We start from the raw sequence: 19,043 nt of genomic DNA, 5'->3' as shown, positions 1-19,043 counted from the left end.
TGAGCTTCTGAAGTCTGGGCTGTCCTTGCGTCTTCATGGCTACATATGTCTCCTCTGTTTCCTTGTAAATCAAATAAATAACTTCTTTTAATTCAAATACAGTAGGAATTTATTTGAAGAAGCTGTAATTATTCATCCCTTTAAAAATGAGCCTTTTAGAGTATTAACAATGGAACTCAGTCAGTTAAGATATCTGGGTTAGGCAATGGATAGTCTCTCTGGCTATCTGGCTGTTCTGAAACTCTGGCTTTAGGTCTGGTTGCCAAGTGCAGGACTTTGTGACATCACAGTGAACATTCAGCCACTGTGACCTGGCTTTTGTATACTGTGCTGTTGCCAAGCATGGACCAAGGCAGCAGGAGACAATGGGAAGTCTTCAAAAGGTCTGAAAGGGAACTGAGTGTTGCTCCTGTGCTACCCAGGGAATTGTCTGACGATGTAATGCTATTTGTGATAATAAGCAAATCTAGATTACGATCCAGACAGGGCCAAACTAGAGAGTAGGTGATCCATGATCAGGTAACCAACTGGTTATTTTTTTAAAGGTAAAATGCAGCTTCAGGGGGCCTGTGCCATTGAAGGAAGGGGTTAACACTTTCTCTGAAGACCCTATTGCCTATCTGAATCAAATACATCCTGGAGCTTCTATTTGCCCCCTAGGGCAAAATGGACAGAGTTTACTGGGAACACTGTGGAAATACTTTTGTCTTCCTAGGGGAAAATGCACTTTGTAAAAAAAAAAAACACAGCCCAGGGTAAGCAGAGGCTGTACATAGGAAATTGATAGGAGGATTGGGTTTAGCACTTTAAATGTTAAATTCTCTACTATTCTTAATGGGGGTGGAGAATGAAGAGGTGGAGCCAGTTGACTTCCATTAACACCAGTTAGAAATCATGATGTGTTGTACATGTGTAAAAAAAGATATTCTAGAAAGTAAATTTACATACAATACAGTGGTACCTTGGGTTAAGAACTTAATTCGTTCCGGAGGTCCGTTCTTAACCTGAAACTGTTCTTAACCTGAAGTATCACTTTAGCTAATGGGGCCTCCCACTGCTGCCAAGCAGCCAGCGCGTGATTTCTGTTCTTATCCTGAAGCAAAGTTCTTAACCCGAGGTATTATTTCTGGGTTAGCGGAGTCTGTAACCTGAAGTGTCTGTAACCTGAGGCGTCTGTAACCCGAGGTACCAGTGTAATACAAAATAAATAAAAATAAGTTAATTAATGGTATCTGTCCAACAACCTCTGTGATGCTCCCAACACATAACTTCCAAGTGCACACACACACACTTCAAAACTAACCAAAGTTGCAGAAAAGGTTTTATCAGCCTCTGAAAATGCAGTGCAATTCTGAGGCATTAATGTTTAAGTCACACCATCTTTCATCAGCGAATCATTTGCTACTACACAAGTAAGGGTTAGACGGGTGCAGGTGAATATGCAAAGCAGATTTGCAGTAGCTTAACTAGATGGATTTACCTAGACATTAAGATGCTTTGCCTGTCAAATAAGAGCAGGCTAGATAGTAAATGATCCCACAGCAAGCGCTTGTACACATCTGTCTTCTTATTGCAGAAGAGATGTGGATGGCCCTTCCTGGAGCTCTTCCTTCAACTGCAGATTCACTGATGTCTCAAAAGCTGTTCCTTGGTAACTGGTCTAATATTAGATAGGCTTATCAGGTTGCTTGGTGCTCTAGTTTGAGAATGTTCTGAAATGTATCAAATTAGCATGTGCCACATCTAAGATTATATGAAATCAAGAATTGCAGGATGCTGGTCACATCCTGACAGGTAACATATAGCAAAAATGCTATCTATTCGACTGGTTAAATGTAGCAAACCTTCAGAATGATATGTTTATAGGTTCTAAAACTGAGAAAGGAAATTAAATGAATCCTCATACTTTTATGGATCACAGTTTTAAGCTAGTTGTGATATTTAAGGTATCTGCCTCCTAACTTTTAACATTTAAATTTGACTCTTGATCATGCCAACTCTTTCAAAGAATGGATGGATGAATGAATGAATGAATGAATGAGTGAGTGAATGTTCATAGCCCAGGCTTTTCTCCCCATTCTCTGCTGAGGGTACAGAAAAGTGGCCTTTATATTATATTTCATAAACTGTGTGTGAAAGGGAGGCTTGTCCAGAACTATCATGGAGAGGTGCAGGCTGCCTCTAAAAGCCTTTGGTAACTGCTCCTACCAGTCATTTGCCTCTATCAGGTTGTAAATAATTTTTATTGAATGCCATTGTCACTTGGTGATAGGGGATATTATTGGAACATCCTGGGTCTTTAAGTCCTTTGGCAATATATTGCATGTTTAAACATAAGAAATTTCTTCCATGAATGGTCCCGCAATTCCATTCATTTTTAGTATCATGGGCAAGACTGCAGACATGACTCATACATTTGCGACTCTAAACAAAGGTCAGTATATTAAGCCAGCAGTGGTTTAATGTCAAAACCAGCTCTGTCTTAATAGCTTTGCTTTTGCTCTCTGATGGTGTTTTAAGTGATGCCAAGCCATTTCCAGAGGATTAAGATATGGAGGCTTGATGAAAGGAAATGTGAAGTGTTAACATACAGTGCAGGGAGCATTTGCTCCTGAAAATCCATTTTAATTATCTGCAGGCAATAATGACACAGTTCGTGACATTAGTGTGAGTTCCTTAGCCTTTGCCTGCCCTCTGTACTGCAGCTAGCAAGATACTTTCTGCGTAAGAGACCTAACCTAGTTCTGCACCAGCTGTCCCTCAAAAAAAAATTTAAAAAGGGGGGGGGATATCAAACTGGACTTAAGGAGGGTTGAGAAATAGTCCTATGGCTGCAATCACACTCCTCTACACCATTTGACCCCTTCATGGATCACTGCCTTGTCGTGGTGAAGGGGCTTGAAGAACTCCAAGAAGCTATGAGTTATGCCATGCAGGGCCACCCAAGATGGACAGGTCATAGCCAAGAGTTTAGACTAAATGTGATCCACCTGGAGAAGGAACTGGCAAGCCACTCCAGTATTTTGCCAAGAAAACTCCATGGACATAAAAAAAGGAGAAGCTTTGAAAAGAAAGTCAGAGTCTCCAAGGCATGCTCTGGTTCAAGGGGTCACGGAGAGCCAAACCCGATTAAGACGACTAAACAACAACAACACCATTTGAGGGTATTCAACGTCAGGCATTCTGTTCCAAACAGCCACAAGCACCTCTTAAATAGGAGCAGAAGAACCACTGGACCTGATCCAGAATTCTTCAGGTCCAGAACTGAACAATCCCATGTTCACTCCCTTCCCAATCTGATAAACACGTATCTCAGATAAAACAGTCATTCTTTCCTTCTTCACAGCCAGAGGGGAGTGGGATATGGTACCTTTCTTGGCTGGAAAATGTCACTTTGTGAAACTAGTTGAGGAAGTGTCCTCAACAGCACAATGCTTACAACTGATGTAATGCTGTCAGTGTACAATTCAGAGTGCTGGTTTTGACCTATAAAGCCTTAAACAGCTCAGGACCGCAATACCTCAAGGACCGCCTCTTTCCATATGAACCTACCTGGACCCTGAGATCATTTTCTGAGGCCCTCCTTTGTGTGCCACCTCCTTGAGAGGTCCAGAGGGTAGCAACATGAGAACGGGCCTTCTCTGTGTCGGAATTCAAGCCTTAGTCAGAGGAATTGGCCACTCTCCAGGTGCCCGGCTTGGATTCCTTGTTGATCTCCCCCGTCAGCGACTACCGGTAAGACAAGGCGAGATCTCTTATCGGCGATCCTTCTCAAACGTGAGAAGAACACACCATCCCTCCTCCCCATTCCCAGGGAGGGGAGAGAGACAGACAGAAATATATTTACATGCCTTTATTTCTGTCTTTCCAGCAGTACAGAGAAAAAGTGTCTGCACTCTCTTTACACCAACAGCAGAGAGAGAAAAATTCCTCCCATGTACTTCCAGTACAGGGTCATGTGACACTCTGAGCTAACATCCGGTGCTCAGTGCACAGAATAGACTGTCCCTTTTTTCCCACGGTACAGTCCCAAAACATCAACATCCTGTTTGACTTTCCAGCCATCTGGAGCACTCAGCTGCAGCATTGCTCCTTTTTCGTAACACTCTGCAGTGGCTCCCCATCTATGGAATGCTCTCCCCAGGGAAGTTCACCTGGCACCTTCATTATACACCTTTAGGCACTAGGCAAAAAGGTTCCATTTTAAACAGGCCTTTGGTTGACCTGATCAACATCCCATGCCCTTTTAAAATGTGGCTCTTGGGGAGGTATTATTGGGTTATTGTTTTTATTTTTATTTTCTATACTGTGATCTTTTTATGTGAACTGCCTTGAGACCTCCGGGTATAGGGTGGTATATAAATTCAATAAATAATAATAATACATTGAGTTTTACAAGATCACAAAGGCAAAAGAAAGTCTTTGCTTCAGTCTAAATTCAGACAGTGAGAAGGAGGGAAGGAATAGCAGAAGCAAGGATACAAAAGAGAGAGAGAGAGAGAGTGAGTGAGTGTGTGGTTACATGTGTTCAGGCGTTGATTTGGTCTGGGCTGAGGGGTTCAATCACCAAAACGATGCAAGTCTCAGTCTGACTATGAAGGCAATTGTTGGTGCTCAAGTTGGGTTCTCTAGTTTACACTTCATAGAGCTAAAAGTCTGAGGATTCTTTGGGATGGGGAAATGTGCTTTAAATGTATGGTGTTCATGCAGCCTACAAGAAAGGAGATTCCGACTAAACATTGGGGGAAACTTTCTGACGGTAAGAGCTGTGTGACAGTGGAACAGGCCCCCTCGGAAGGTGGTGGACTTTCCTTCATTGGAGGTTTTTAATCAGAGGTTGGATGTGTCAGGAGCTCTGCCTACACTTGAGTAGGACCCTGGCAGAGACACATGCCCAACTGGCATGTTCCCTCCCTCCTGGTCGATCATTTGGGAGCTTCAAAAGCTTTCTTCAGCCCGAACATCACAGCGACCGATGCCAACAGACATCGGCACATTTAGGGATCCACAGAATTTGCACAACTTGCATAACAGACCTCAGCAACTCAGCATTTTGGCTAATCAACTTTATTTACATATGAACACACACGGAGCACTGCAACATGGCTTCTGCTCTCTCTCTAGCATCAGACAGCAAAGAGAAAGAACAAAGAACAATAGTCCCACTTCAGGGAACACAGTAGCACAAACATCCTGTCTCCGTCACTTCCCACTCTGTGGAGTCAAAACATATACTGTCATGTGATAGACAAAAATCCCATGACTGCAATCATGGAGCAGGAATTCTAACAGGATGGCCATCTGCCAATCTTTAGCTGTGATTCTTGCACTGCAGGAGATTATACTAGATGACTCTTCGGGTCCATTCCAACTCTATGATTTTGTGGTTCCAGAGGTATCAATCCAATGTTTGGGGAGGTGCTTTTGTCTCACTTCTAAGGAAAACAATTCTGGCTCAGATACTTCCAATTCATGAAATTTTGCCCTGCTGATTGTAGCTATGTTTGCTGAGAGAGATGGGGGGGATGCATGCCATTCATCAATAATAACAGCATCAGCGGAAGCTGTTATTTACTGTGTGTTATTTTTCAGCTCCTTGGTGGTTTTCACCCTGGACAATTTACACATTCTTCAACAGTTTAAGATAATTTAGGCTTTCTTCCTTTCATAGTCGAAAGCCAGTAGGGTGTGGTGATTGACTGCTGGACCAGGAGAAGAGACACAAGTTCAGTTCTCCCTCTCCAACATGGAGCTCACTGGCTGGCCATGAGTCAGTTGTCTATCCTTCAGCCTAACCTACCTCACAGGATTCTTTTGATAATAAAAATATGCAGAGGGGCCATACATACCACCCTAAACTCCTTGGAGGAAGGGAAGGCTTTTTTAAAAATGCAATAATAAAGGCTAAGCTTTCATTGTTTTAGGATGAAGACAACATCAGCAATATGAGAAGGACTGTGAAGACCTAGGCAAGTAAGGAATTTTTGAATAGTACATTCAAATTTGATGAAAACACCATTTTTGCTGGGCTGGGAAGGGAATAGCCACCCGATATCAGCATTCTTTCTTTACACAGTTGGCTTTGTATTAAATTAGCCTGTCATTTCCCACAAGCCAATATTTAAAATAGATCAGATGATAAATTGCGATATTAATACTAATTAGTGCTAGTAATTTAAATGAATTTCCAAGAAGGCATTGTGGTTCCACAAGCTGTTAATTGCTGAAGATACTCCAGACAGAAAAAGCCTCAGGGTGACATATGGTCTTGGAATAGCAAGGACTAACCTCACACATTGCTATTGGAGGAGATCAAATGACTTACCTTGGCAAAAGAGGGCAAGAAAAGGAGGACAATTACTTGTGTGTCTGAACAATTTGGGGCCTAAATTGAAAAGCAGTGTGAAAGGAAACCAGGTGATACAAAGGTTAATTTGGCAACTAAACCAAGAGAAAGAGTGGGATCTAGAGTGGAGGAAAGTCTAACGATTCCCTTGGTAAAGGGAAATTCACTTAGAACAATAATGGAATACCTTTGCCCTTTTCACAATGAAAATAAAGATGAAGTGTGAGTCCTTTCCCCCTCCCCTTCTCTCTTTTTCTACCTCTGTAACAGTGCGGTTGAGCATCTGAGCACAAATGCAGAGGAGATCTGAAGATTAGCATTCTGAATGTCTTTTTGGACGTGTCAGCACATATTAACACTTCATTTGATTGATAAGAACAACTCTACAAAGTACTGCAGCAGAGCCAAAGCTGTCATACTAGGCAATGGGATTAAAATTTTCATATTTCATATATCTGCCCATTTCTGCCAGGTACAAAGACCCAGTTCATTGCTCTAACCCTGACTAGTGTCAACAGACTGGTCTTTCGGGCTAATGAGAAGGCTCAGGTAGCCAGTACATAAAGCGAAACAACCTCAGCTTCACAATAGCCAAGGCCTGAAAATTCAGAGCTTGCGAAATTTTAACAGCTGAAGTTTACTTTTTACCTCACTGATTCAACTGCAACCTGAAACTTACATAGCACCTCATAGAGCCTAATCTAATTGTCTGCTGCCTCCCACTACACTCCAATGTAAGACCATCACGAAATGCAGACTGTGTGACTTCAACATCAGCCTATTTTTCCCTCCCCATCCCCATCTTCCCACCATCTGCTTTAAAAAAATATATAGCCTGATGAAGAGTTCTGGAGAACCCGAAAGCTTGCTCACTATTTTGTGGCATTTATTTAATGTATGAGTTTGTTTTTTTAAAAAAATAATAATATATTGGGTGGCCCAATAAAGTGGTTGTCCTGTGATGGATTTTGGAATTTTACTGATTCAGGTGATTAGCTAAAGTCTTAGCTGCTAATGAAGGTGCTAATAAATAACTTCTGATCAACTGGAGTCAGCCATTGGATGCTGCCACTGTGTCACCTCAGCATAACCAGGTGAAAGGGACAGCCCCAGCAGCGGGAAATGTAGCCCAGAATAGCATCTGGGTGGGTTTTCTTTTGGTTTGAGGGGGGCAGGACAAAGAGGGACAAATATGATATAATGTTCAGTTAGGACAATGGTCGTACAGTGACCATTGGGCCATCAATGGAAAACCAGCACATCAAGGACTTGCAGAAATATGATCTGGAGAGATAGTTGGGGGCTGTATGTAAGGGGTGTGCATAGCCAAAAGTGTCCACAGCCACCCCATGGTCTGAGTCCCACATCTTGATCTGAGTCTCCTGTCGTAACTGCTGTGTTTTTCTAATGGGGTTGTGTTATTGATTATTTTAATTATGAATATTTCTACAGATGCTTTATTGCACATTTTAATTAAGGGTGCTTGTGTAATTCATTTTTATACTTGTAAACTGCTTAGAAGCCCGCTTTGGCATTAAGTGATAAATAAACAAATACATACGGTACATAAAGGGTTCACACACCACATTTATCAGAGTACCAGAGCGGGACTGCACTTTACATGACATAAAAATGACTTATTGGTGCATTACAAGACCCCTCCCATGTTTTTTAAATGATAGAAATAAAATTTTATAGCTGCTATAAAGTATTCTGTGATTTTCATGTGGCCCTGCTTCCTGCATTTTTCTTTAATGTCCTTTCCTTAGCCTGGCGATAAAAAGGTATTGCTGGTTACACAGCCTGTCAAAATTTGCTATCTTTTTCCCTCTTGGGAAAGGTTCTCTGGGACAAGTTTGAGAAACCCCAATGTAGAAGCTGTGATGTGACAGGAATCCCTTGTATGCAGAGGCGGAGCTAGCTCCTCCAGCACCCGGGGGCGGGGATATCTGCCCGTGGGGGCGGGGCGAGCGTCCCAGGGTGCAGGGGGGGTGATGTCCCCCCCCCCGGGATGACACCTGGGGCAGACTGCACCCACTGCACCCCCTTCCTCCTCCAGTGCTTGTAGGGTCTGTTGCTCTCCATTTTTGTGAATGGCGGGTTTTATTTCTTACCAGTTAGGATGCTAGACAGCATCCTAAAAAGCAGAGACATCACCTTGTCAACAAAGGTCCATATAGTTAAAGCTATGGTTTTCCCAGTAGTGATGTATGGAAGTGAGAGCTGGACCACAGAGAAGGCTGATCACCAAAGAATTGATGCTTTTGAATTGTGGTGCTGGAGGAGACTCGTGAGAGTCCCATGAAGATCAAACCTATCCATTCTGAAGGAAATCAGCCCTGAGTGCTCACTGGAAGGACAGATCGTGAAGCTGAGGCTCCAATACTTTGGCCACCTGATGAGAAGAGAAGACTCCCTGGAAAAGACCCTGATGTTGGGAAAGATGGAGGGCACAAGGAGAAGGGGACAACAGAGGACGAGATGGTTGGACGGTGTTCTTGAAGCTACCAGCATGAGTTTGACTAAACTGCAGGAGGCAGTGGAAGACAGGAGTGCGTGGCGTGCTCTGGTCCATGGGGTCACGAAGAGTCGGACACAACTAAACGACTAAACAACAAATTTCTTACCAATAAAAATGCACACACACACACACTTTCCTGTCTTAAAAAGTGCTGATAAAGTAAGGGCACAAGGGGCCATAAATCCCCTATTGCATGGTGCCTGGGTAGAACTGAAATGATGAGCATTCGTTGTCTTCCATGTGGTAGATCTCACTGAGGGGAAGAAAGATAGGGCATGATTTATATAAGGAATATTACAAATAGATAAACAGCTGGCACTTCCTAGAAGCATAGTATTTGCATGTTCTGCAAGCACCTTCGTGTAATTCCCTTCTCCCAATCAATACAGCAAAATTCTGTTGCTGTACTACATATGCATTAATTTCGCAAATCCCCTGCGGTCGCTGTCTGGCTTTGGATGGCGGAAAGCAAGCAAAGAGGTGAAGCTGACAAGCTAATGTGTCAAACACGTTTGGATAGCAAAGACATGCAGCCTGAAGTTAGAGGAGAAGTTGAGACTCACCATCCTAAAAGTTTCATTGCTATCTTTTTTGTCTTTTGGTGCCCCATCTCTTTCCACCAGCATTCCATCACTATGCCGTCCAGATCTTCAAGAAAGCTACTCAGGCTATAATAGTTGGTATCACTGGAAAATATGGAAGACCTTCCAAAAGGCTTACCAATTTGTTTTTATTTTTGGCAGGACTCCTGTGCCCTTAGCAGTGACGTGACATGAAGAAAGGTGGGCAAACCTTTTCGTATCACTTCCATCTCCATATCAGGAAAAGCTCCACCTGCTAATTTCTCCTTATCGGGTCACTGCTAAAGGCATAGCAGCCCTACAAGAAGGAAAAGTTGGCAACCCTCATTTCCAGCATCTTGGACATATTTATTACTGATTTAACCTGATGATAAGCGCATTCAGAGAATCTTGCTGTTTCTGGAACTCAACAATCTGGACGCATCCTTAATCAGAGAACATCTTCCAGGTCTCAAACAGTGGCAACATTTAGGCTGTGAGGTGTTTTTCTCCACAGCAGTAAAAACAAGTAATAATAGCTTGAGGTACACTGCACATAAAGGGTTGGGGTTTGTTTGTTTGTTTAGTTGAACGGTTAGTTTCCTAAGAAAAATATTAATCAGTGGACAAACTTATATAAAGGTATAATTCTGTCTGGTTTGCAGGCCACTATTACTTCAGAAAAGTTTTATCCCCTGAACCAAAACAGCAATAACGTCCTATATGAACCAAAGTATATGTTGCCGCCTCACTCTATAATTAGTGACCAGTGACATTTTCCCTGTAATGAATAAAGTTCCCATTGGCTGCATTGGTCACATGATTATCATACCACTTTGCAGCTGACAATGTCGCTGAGTGCTTGGGTTTTGCTTTTTTTCCTGTTGATAAAGGTAAGAATCTTTTGTTCTCTTTGAAGATAAAGGATTACCAAATGCAGATGTAAATATAAAGCCGACTTCCTCTGAAGACAGATGGCTTTCTCTCCTAATCTGGCTTCAACTTTCTTTTCCTTCACATTAAAAAAAAAAAAAACCTGAAGATTAAAAGTTTCAAAAGGGCTAGAAATAAGTTGTGAAAGAAACACTTGCAGTTAAATAATGTGTTGGTTGTGCATAGCCAGGATTTCTGAAGGAAAGAAATCTACAGCTCAACAGAAGCGTATTACAGATGGAGATTTAATAAAAAGCTATCAGTCCTCCTCATTTCCAGAAACAAAAGCCCTTTAAAAATATGGTTTTCTGCCTGGAAATTTCCCTACTAAGAAGAAAAATCCAATGTATCTTTTTAAAGTTTTGGAATCCGCCCTGGGAGATTCTCATCATGTAACACAGGGGTGTGGGGAAGCTTTTCTCTAACGTGAGGGCCACACTTTGAGGGCCACATGCCAGTGACAGCGCAGCCAGAAGCAAAAGTGGGCGGAGCTGCCCTTGAAGGAGATTCAGAAAGGTTGACTTCTTTGGGTTCCATTTATAGCTCATATAACTCATGGTTTAAAACAGCTGCAATGGTTGTCAGTTTGCTTATGGGCCCAATTCAAGGTGTTCACATGAGAGCTTAAAACCCTAAATGGCTTAACCCCAAATATCGAACAGTCTGCCTCTATCCCCACAAATCCCTGTGTGGAACTCATACCCATACAGGTGCATCTAGCATCTTCATTGTACAGTTTTCAGAGGATGCACAAGACATATCTCTACCCTTCGCTTTGTTTTGTAGGACCCACAGTCTATACTATCCCATTCTGGTTGGAAGAGTTTTGCTTGTTTTTAGAATCGTGACTGTTTTGTCTCATTCTGTAGCATATTATATTGTCACAGCCCTCCCTAGGATGTCATGGTGTAGGTCACATAAGAAATCTTTTTTATAAATAAAAAAAGAAATTGATATGATTTATATTTGGGTACAATAGGCCGTGAAATGCCCTCCCATCAGATGTCAAAGAATTAACAATTACACGACTTTCCGAAGACATTTAAAGGCAGCCCTGTATAAGGAAGTTTTTAATGTTTGATGTCTCACTGTGTTTTTATATTACAGTCGTACCTCCTTTTGCATCCGGAATCCGTTCCGGAGCCCCAGACACTCGACGAAAGGGACGCTCGACAAAACGCCGCTCTGTGTATGCACGAAGTGCGGTTCAGTGCTTCTGCGCATGCGGCAAACCCAGAAGTAACCTGTTCTGGTACTTCCAGGTTTGCTGTGGACGTTCGACAAAATGAACTCTAAAAGGGGTGGACTCAAAACGAGGTATGACTGTATGTTGGAAGCAACTCAGAGTGGCTGGGGCTACCCAGACAGATGGGTAGGATATAAGTAATAAGTTGTTGTTGTTATTGTTCTCTGAACACTCTCATCCTCCATTCAGACATGCAAGAGGCATATGTTCCAGCCAGGCAATGATGATGCTATCTTTTAAACTGGTTGATACTACCTATTAGTCTGATGTAAAGCATTTGACTTTATTCAGTCTGCCATTGTTTCCTATCATTCAGTTACTTGTTATAAAAAGGATGCATTTTTAAGAATAATATCTAAAGACGCCAATGTGCCTTTTCTTTCTTTCTTTCAGATGGTTTTATAAGTGACTCATGCCATAACAAGAATGCTAGCTATTGGCTACCTTTTGACTCAATTAAATCTTCCCCTTCCATTCAAAGGAGGGCTACTTTCATTTCTTCCATTCTGTGATTAATTTCCGATTGTCACCTTGATCAATGGCCTTGCCCATGCTATCATAACGATAATGTGATTTTGCCCTTTTCCTTTCAGTTTTAAGATAATTACATGGATGATTGCATCCAAGGGCAAAAATGTGTCTCCTGCACACTTGCACACAAACACAGGGCCCAATCCTGCAGGCATCACAATAGCATAATGACAGATTTTCTTTCTGGAAAAGTCAAAACAGACCATATCATACTGTGTTCACTGAACCTGAGCTTATGCATTCACACCCAGATAAATATTCATGAGCCCCAGACGTAAGCTACTGGCAATACCAGTCATGTTCAAAATGTGTTGCTGCACAAAAGACTTAAGAAATTTCTTTAGCAATAAAAAAATAACAATTGTCCAGGAACAAAGGCTTCTGCGTAAGATGGAAGAGAAATTCTTGACCAGTGGTGCCTGCTCAGGAATCATCTGCATACAGGCCCTTTGAGAAAACTGTTCATATATTCTACTGCACACAATGTTAACGGTGTTTCTTTTAATGCATTTTTTTACTTGAAGATTTTTCTATTACAAAAGAGCAATAAACTAAGTACCATTACACACGTTTCAAATATATCTACCAATTTTCACTTACATCTTCTTTTTTCAGAGCCAACAAAGATCAAATTCATTTAATACACAATATCTGTCTATGCGAGTTAACAGTCATTTTGCACACAGCTTTTCAAGTCAACATGTCTCAGGAACAGGAACCATTGTTCCAAGAAATCATCCTTGAAAGTAAGGGGCAAAGCAGCCCTAATTTCCATAAATATATATGTCCATTAGAAGCATTCTTCTTCCTTTGTCAAACCAGCCCTTAATAGGTTGCACCTGGGGGCATTTCTATCATGAAGCCAGTTGAAATTTACCTACTTTTCACAAAAGAGCTATTAATTCACAGTGTGTGCTAAGAATGTTATCTTTCTCTAAGCCACCCATCAGAACAGTATAAGCAGCTTCAAGGCAATAATACCCAGATTTTTGCCCTTGGTTCCATCTGAATTAGGAGAGGCAGTTGAGGATGTTCAGGGTTCACGGTGTTGTATTGGGGTGTTCAAACCTATGCTAGATATCTACAGGTTTTGTTCTGGGGTGTTGTGTTTTTTGCACAATGACTGCACAAGAATAACTTGCCAATTTGTTTTGTTAGGGGTTGCAAGAGCAGTGAGTGTTCTGACATTCAGAACTGGAGCACCTTCTAATTTGGCTTTCCACTGTTTCTCTTGGGCAAAAATGCTTGAGATGGAAGATGGAGGGTATGGGGTAGTCCTGGTGGAGTGAGAAGAGTTTACTACAAATTATGGTGCTTTGCTTGTATTTCCTGTTAGGGGCCCTTCATCCGAGACAAATTTCTAACAGGATAAGATCGCAAATTACAGCAGCATTTAATAGCATCTGGAAAGATGTAATGATGCAGGACGATTTTTAAAATCTAGTACTCAGACCTGCACAAGTTGTATCTTGGTAAGGTCAATTCATGTTGTGTATTTTGGTTTCATCTATAGGGGCGTGTTATATATAGATAACACTTGTTCCTAAAATCTAGTTGCTAGAATTACACCATCATCCAAGCACTGTCCTATTTTTAATATCACCTGTTCTTATTACTTGACCCGCAACGCTGGTACAACAGATACTCCTTAATCTATGTTCCTTTAATGCCAGGGCTCTGGTCCGCAGTTCGTCATGGAATAAGTAAAGAAAGTAAAGACTAGGAACCCAAAATCCAAACTGAAGCATAAGTAGCTTCAAGAAAGCCATTTCAGAAAGACAGAACCACAAGCACAGGCCAGTGGCACTTGTTTAAACCCATCTGTATTCCAGCGGCTTACATTTTAATAGCACTAATGAGACCCTCAGTGCAAGGTGCTTTTCTTGCCTGGTTCCCATCCTCTGTGATGTATCATCCCCACTCTCTGTAAGTATTTTCTCACTGCAGGGTGAAATTGAGGGTGGGGGGAGAGAGGCAGGCTGACTATTTTTCCACTTTAATCTTCTTGCATGATTAGAATGAATATTGAGCAGCACAGACTGCTCAGAGTAGGCGCCCATCCTAATTAAGTCACCTGAGAGCACCAGTGGGGAACCTTAGCAGAATCCAGAGTGGAGATCTGTTTGCATGAGAAAAGCACTGAAACAGTCAGCACGCTGGGCTCCCTGTTCAGGTGTGGTTTCTAAATCAAAAACTGCAACCCTCTGCACATCTACTAAGAAAGCAATCCCACTGAACTCAGTGGGACTTAATTCAGAATAAAGATGCCCAGAATGTGGGGGAGTTGGGGAATTTCAAGCTTAGAACCTGTGGCTGAACTGGATGCAGGATCAGTATCCACATGTGGCTTGGGCTCTGCATAAACCAGGGTCAGAATACAGTGGTACCTTGGTTGTCAATCCATTTTGGGAGTCCATTTGACTCCTGGAACCATTCAAAAACCAAGGCATGGTTTCCAATTGGCTGCAGGAGCTTCCTGCACTAAATCAGAAGCTGTGGAAGGCGCGTCAGATGTTTGGCTTCCAAAAAACGTCCGCAAACTGGAACACGTCCTTCCGGGTTTGCAACGTTCGGGAGCAAATTTGTTTGGGAGCCAAGCCGTTCAAGAATCAAGGTACCACTGTACCTCTTGAACGCAGGCAAACGTACTCAAGCACTTCAGTTAAGGAAGCCAGCAAGCCCAGATTGCAAAGGTGAAAGAGCTTAGGACCAAAAACATGGATCTGTTTCAAGTGGGTCAAAAAGGCTGGGCATTCAGGATCATTATATACACAGACTCACCACAGATCTCAACAAAGGGTCAAAACAGAAGTTGACCTGCTGGAGTTTATAGTGGCAAGGCCCACCTGAACCTTCTTGTGAAAGCTGTATAGTTGCTTCAGTCGAGAGTTTCCTGACCCAAAATAGGCCTGCTATAACATTACAGTACATTAGTTGATAGTCTTAAAGGAATGAGAAAGGCAGCTATATAACTACACCAATGTCGTAGCAAGAAGGGCACATGAGCAGTTGCCCTGGATGCAAAATGGTTAGGGTGCAAAATTTCAATATCTGGTGCTGCCTCAATACAGCTACACACTTCCATTACATGGCTCCATCGAGAACAGCTTCTCCATGCAAGCCAGGAAGTGGTCTCTCCAGACAACAGAACAACTCTCCTTTCTTATCTCTGCATCTGCAATCTCCTGGGTGACGCAGCTGCCATTAGGCAGCTGAATGCGCATGTGTACTCAATGCAAGTGTTTATCTCATACATTCCACTGAATTTTCCTATCATTCTCCTTATTGCTGGTATGTGATTGAATCCCACTGAAAAATAGTGACAGTCTGGAAACACCCCTAGTAAAGACAAATCTTTGGCCATGATGAGGCAAATTTTAGTAAACACGTATCTTTGAACCAGGGTTGCCCATCCCAACTTGCCACCTAAAGTGAAATGGAAATTGCCACCTCCTGGCCCATGTCTGCCACTGCTGCTGTGCCCCAGCTCTTGCCAAGCTCGACGGGAGCCAGGGCACTCCTCAGAGTGTTGCTAAGTGGCATATGGTACACAGGAATGCCTGGGCTCTCAATGAACTCAGAGTGTCACTGAACAGCTTTCCTGGGGGGCTGAGCCAAGTGGCAACCGGTGTACAGGAATGCCCCGGGCTCTTGCCAAACTTGGTGAGGAAGACGAGCGGCAATGTGATGGGGGAAGGGGTGGGGTAGGTGGAACGCCACCTTTTGCACTTCCACCACCTGAGGCAAGCGCTTCACCCTGTAGCATGGGTGGGCCAGCTCTGCTTTGGAGATTTTTGGTGAACTCTGATAGGCATAAACGATGCTCACATCAACTAGTACAAGAAAACAATAAAATGGTACTGGTTTTATCTTCCTGATGCCTGGCTGCATGCCATCTTAGTCAGGACGCTAGATGCACTACCGCTCGAGTTTCCGTTAGTTTTGTGCATGCTACAAAAGCTGGGTGTTCCAGCTTTGCACAATATATGAAGACTCTCTGCAAAGCTTCTGAAATTAAGGTGTGAAATGATAGGGTGTGAAATGCACCTGTTTATAATTCCAGCCCTAACTGCTACAAGCCTTCAATATTGCCCAGTGCTGACTGCAGGGTCCTCTGATTAACCAACAGTGGTGCTGTCACTGCTCCAATCAATCAACATCTCTTTAATATACAGCAAATTTCACCCAAGAGAAATTTGGCTCTACTTCCACTCTCTCCCTCCTTCTCCCCACCCACCGTCTCTCACATACACACATCTCTCTCCATTGTTGCTTTTGCATTGGGTATGTTCCCAAAAACAGGTATTTCAGGAAACTGTATGGAGGGGAAAGTTTTGGATCAGCCACCACATGCAAGTGCTCTGAAATTCTGGAGCATGTCCCTAAAAGGGGAATCAGGATGTGAAAACACTCCACAAGCAAATCAGGATGAATGCTTTTTGTCATGTAACCTCTGGACAAAAAAAATCAGAACAGCTGCTCAAGACTGGACTGGACACAGTCCAACCTTTGCATAAGCCTTGTGCAAGCAAATCAGAATGAACACACAATAAATAGGTCAACTGGAGGAGCCCTCTTTCACCTGGATCTAGCAGGGTGTTCAAGTTTATGCCTTAGAAACAAAAGATGTTCATGAAAAGAACTGGGCCTCTGGTTCAGGTAGCAAACATATGTGACCGGCACTGATAACAATTGATGGAAAATGTCATGTAGCTACATTACAACTGTAGCCAGTAAAGAATATGGATGAGTTTGATATATTTTGAATGTTGAAAGCAGAGCTGAGTGTGTAAGTTGATTAAAGGGAAGAAAATAGATTAGAATGTTTAATATGGGAGATAGAAGGTGGTGTGTTTGAATTTTATTGGGTCATTAAAACTGGCTTTTTTAAAAGGTTTAATCTTTAGTTCTAAAATGTGTACGTTTTGCCATTATGGAACGTAAATATGTTGTTGGCATGCTTAGTGAAGTCATATGGCTTTGTTCCAAGGACATCTGGATGGTAGTCAGTTTTATTTTGGTTTTATTTTGGAAAATGTTCCAAGACTTCAAAAAAGCAGTGGAAAAATAGAGCCACAATAAGGGAGTTGACCATTGGCATGGTATGTTCCCAACACTTTCACTGTATTAATATTGACATGATAAAAGTAGATGGCATTGGTCGCCAGAAAATGCTTGATCTTGGAGGCGTTTAAAGGCAATAAGTAAAGGTAAAGGGACCCCTGACCATTAGGTCCAGTCGTGACCGACTCTGGGTTGCAGCACTCATCTTGTTTTATTGGCCGAGGGAGCCGGCGTACAGCTTCCAGGTCATGTGGCCAGCATGACTAAGCAGCTTCTGGCGAACCAGAGCAGCGCACGGAAACGCCATTTACCTTCCCGCCGGAGTGGTACCTATTTATCTACTTGCACTTTGACGTGCTTTCGAACTGCTAGGTTGGCAGGAGCAGGGACCGAGCAAAGGGAGCTCACCCCATCGCGGGGATTTGAACCGCTGACCTTCTGATCGGCAAGTCCTAGGCTCAGTGGTTTAACCCACAGCGCCACCCGCGTCCCTTTAAAGGCAATAGCTGAAGACCATTAAAGTGACAAATAATAGCTGAGGACTATTTAATCTTATTTGTGTGTTGCTAAGGTGAGGGTGAAATCCATATTCCAGTGAAGTTAATGGTGACTCTTCCCTTGAGTTTAATTAGGCTCGTTTACCTTTACAATTCTGAGCAATGCTGGGCCTGTATGCTGAGGAGCTCAGCTCAGTCTCTCTGTGTTGGCTTTTGCACAAGACTCTATATTCGTTTTACCTGTATACTGGCTTTTCTATAACCTAAGAGAGGAAAAGAGGAAAAGAGGAGGAGGAATAACAAAAAGAGGGTGCTCCCCACCTCACCATATTTGCCACCTGATGGTACAGCCAGCCTGCTCCTGAGTCTAAAGCAGGTGCCACATGATCTGGGACAAATTCATCCTCCTTTGAGGCTTTATTGGATAGTTGTCAATTCAAGTTCCCTTCCCTCTTCCTCTTTACAGAAATAAGAAGTGAGCCTGCCTCTATCCTTTTCTCTTTTATGCTCATATATGTAGGAGCAAGAGAATAAAAATATGGCTTTGAAAAGTCATGGCATAGGCTCAAGTTCAGTTCAAGACATTTTGCTGTCTGAAGCAAAGGACAAGATCCACTCCACACCCTGCATTCCATGTACAGAAGAGGATTAGAATGGCAGCTGAATGTATTAATTCAGCATTGGCAATGGGGCAGTGTCCTCCAATGCACCAGAGGGCAGGCTGCATGCACACAAGGTACATGTTCCTCACTGTGCAGCATCTGCTGCCTGAGGCAGCTGCATCACTTTGTCTAATGGTATGGCCAGTCATAGAAGCAGTGGTCAAGGAAATATTCTAGATAGGCAAGGCTGTGTCTGGCTAGTAGTCTTCTCTCTTATTGGGCCCATGAACAAGCCGGGGACCTAACCAATTAAAAATCATTGCACATGCCCCCCAATTCCCCTCCCCCCAAGAGCTGTGCCCCTAGGAGTTAGCGCCTGTAACTAGGACTAAGGCATTTCCCGCATGTGTGTCCTGATCCACTAGGTGGACCAATGTGCTAGCAACAGCTATGTGTACTTTCTTGCAGGCTCCATTCAGAATCAATAGAAAATTACACTGCCCAGAGCTGTGAGAAACTACAACTTCTATTCCACAATTCTTCTCACTAGGAATAGCTGAGAGAAGCAGAGGATTGCAAGAATACCTAGTTGCCAACAAGCTTTCTGCATGCAAGGTGAATGTCATATTTCATATTCATATTAACACTCAAACTATGCTTCTGACTTAAAATACAGACACATGTATATAAAATAGGAGTTATTAAATAGATGTAGCTTGATTATACCTGTTAAACGACAGTTA

At 42.7% G+C, this 19,043-nt stretch overlaps 1 long non-coding RNA gene across 2 annotated transcripts; it reads left to right on the top strand.

Annotated features, from left to right (window-relative positions):
- Window positions 1–346: 346 nt before the first annotated feature.
- LOC310763716 lies at window positions 347–5,967 on the top strand. Of its 2 annotated transcripts, XR_014548775.1 has the most exons (3): window positions 347–519; window positions 1,577–1,651; window positions 5,925–5,967. It is a non-coding gene; the product is annotated as an uncharacterized lncRNA (long non-coding RNA). The 2 variants fall into 2 exon arrangements; XR_014548776.1 differs by lacking the exon at window positions 5,925–5,967 and having other exon boundaries at window positions 1,577–1,768.
- The last annotated feature ends 13,076 nt before the right edge of the window (window positions 5,968–19,043 follow it).

Source organism: Podarcis filfolensis (assembly GCF_964270895.1).
Source record: "Podarcis filfolensis genome assembly, chromosome: 5".
Taxonomy (NCBI): domain Eukaryota; kingdom Metazoa; phylum Chordata; class Lepidosauria; order Squamata; family Lacertidae; genus Podarcis; species Podarcis filfolensis.
Note: the sequence above shows the minus strand (reverse complement) of the source record. Positions and strands in the feature narration are given on the sequence as shown.